This window comes from Guyanagaster necrorhizus (genome assembly GCF_019112545.1).
Source record: "Guyanagaster necrorhizus MCA 3950 unplaced genomic scaffold BT62scaffold_30, whole genome shotgun sequence".
Lineage (NCBI taxonomy): Eukaryota > Fungi > Basidiomycota > Agaricomycetes > Agaricales > Physalacriaceae > Guyanagaster > Guyanagaster necrorhizus.
The window spans coordinates 422,668-425,205 of record NW_025064909.1 but is presented as its reverse complement, the minus strand read 5'-3'; positions in this window follow the sequence as shown (position 1 = coordinate 425,205).

Genomic DNA, 2,538 nt, shown 5'->3' with positions numbered 1-2,538 from the left:
TAGGATGTATTTTTTGGGCCCACGGAGCTCATCTAGCCATTCGAGAGCACGACAGTGCTCGGCTTTCCTGATCCCTTCAATTAGTTCGTCAACCACCTCTTCAGCCCTTGCCCGATGGATCCAGTTTCGAAGTACGGCTTTTGCCGCTGCTTCGTCTTTGGCATCTTTGATGGCTCTCCACGTCCACTCGGTATCGAATGGTTTGAGCCACGTGGTGGGACCCTCTGTCCCGGTTCGGCCCGTAGGCATTTGAGTTTCTTTTTGCGATTCAATAGTGTGTTTTTTTGTGAATATTTGGGGTATATTCGAATGCACGGGAGGCGACATGAATGTAGCTACAGGAGTACTATCAGTCCGGCTAGCGGCTGTTGGTGACACACCATTAAGTCCTTTGGCCAGTTCAGTGGAATCGCTCACTGACTGGCCCCATCTTTTACCTCCTCGACCTTGGTTTCCTTTCCAAGGTCCTCCTCTTCCTTTTGCAGTTCGGCGATCTGTGCCCGTATGTCTTCTCGGGTCCGCTTCTTCTTTGGGCAGTCCTTCGCCATGTGCCCCTTCTGTCCGCAATTAAAGCACTTTCCCTCCTTCTTCATGCGGTCAATGTCCATCGGCTTTCCGGTCCCGGTATAAGTTGTGCTGGTCCCTGTCTTCTGTGCGCTGTACGAGGGGGTGGGGTTCGACGAGGAGCTCGGGGTTTTTCCGGCAGTTTGCCCCGGCTTGTTCGGGGTTGGCGGGGTCGACTTCTTGGGGTAATCTTGCAGCGTCGTTGCCTCCGCTTTCTGCCTTTGTCGCTCCTTATACATCTCGATGATCCATTCCTTCCATTCGTCGTATCCCACAGGCATCAGCATTTTGACGCCCATGGACGAGATCATCGTGAGGTATGAGGAGGGAACTCCTCGTTTGAGCGCCTCCACCATCCTTCCGTCGTTTGCAGTATCATCCCTGATTCCGGCGAGCTTCGCAAGTCGTTCTAGTTCGTCGAAGTAATCCGTGGCCACCTTATCTCCCATTTTGTATTCCTTGATCTTTTGTTTATGTACTTCCTGTACCGTGGGATCAATGAATTTGTCGTTTAGCATTCGTTTGAATACCGGCCACGAGGGATATCGGTAATGCTCCCTAGTGGTGGAACAGAAGTTTGGGGAGATCAGGATCCACCACGTTTTTGCTTTGTCTTCTAGGTACGAGATAGCGAAGGCGACCTTGTTCATGTCGGTACCGATGTACCCGATATAAACCTCGAAGTACTGTTCGCAGTCCACCAGGAATCGGTCGATGTCATCCGAGGCCCCTTTAAAGGGGCGAGGCTTTCGAAGGAGGTCAGGGTGACACGCTAAGACGTTAGCGTTGACCAGGAGTGCGCCCATCGGGTTGGGCCATCCGCCAAATGGCGGTTGTTCCCATTCTGTCGGTGGTCCAGGGAAGGAGTGCAAGGAGTTGTCGTCAGCGACCGGGCTTCCCTTTGGGTCGATGACCCAGACAATTACTCCGTCCCGCACCGTAAATCCGAGGCGGACCACCTCAGGATCATCCCGAACGGGATCCTTCCCGCTCGACTCTGCCTGGTCCGGGGGAGGTTGTCCGCCGAGAAGTCGGCTTCCTTTGCCGGTCCAAGGATTCTGGGTTCGAGCGGCTTGCCAGGCCGGTCGTTCTCTGGTTCGGATAAGCCGTGATGCCATACTTCGGATGGACGGGCTGTCTTCGGCCCGGCTTCGGATAGAGGGGGCGACATACATTGCTCGTTTCGGCTGAATGGGGGGAGTACGCGGCATTGGTGCCGGGGCGTTTGGTTTGTTAACGGGTTGATATGGGGGTATCGGCACGAGCGGATCCTCTGGATGCCGTCGTCCATACTCTTTCCATGCGTATTCCATCGCGGCATACTGTAAAACCTTTTCTTTTTCAGTGCCCTCCACATACCTATACTCGAGTCCTAAGGACGTCGCTTGCCAGCGCTTGTCCTGCCATAAGTAATTCCTCCCCTGCTCGTACAGCTCCTGGTACTCCCTGTTCCTGGCTCTTTCAATCTCCTCCCGCAGTGCCTCTTCGTCCGTGTCTTCTCCTGCTCGCTCCAGTCGTCGTTTGTATGGGTCATCACTGTCCTCGTCGTCCTCCTCGTCGCCCTCGTCCCCGCTGTCCTCTTCCTCGAGGAGGGAACTGACAGGCTGGTCGTAGATGGACGGCATGACTGGTCGAAGGGTCGTCGGGGACCCTTCCATTGACTTGGGTACTTGGTCCGTCGTCCCCTCGACTGCTTGTCGGGACGATGGGAGGGCTCCTAAGTCTGCTATAGCGCGTCCCGCCACGCGCTCTTGTCTCCTCCAGTTCTCGGCTATAGACGCTGAAGAGTCGCTGGAACTCAGGATTAAGGAATTGTCGAGCGACCCTGCTGCCCAGGAATCGCTGGAGAGCCCTGTCAGGGACGTGGGCATTGTCGGGTACTCGGAGCCCGTAGGCTCCGAGGACGGAGTCAGCGTCGGAGGAGATGGTGTCGGTGCGGGCGGGATACTCGAGGTCGACGGGTCGGGGTCTTTC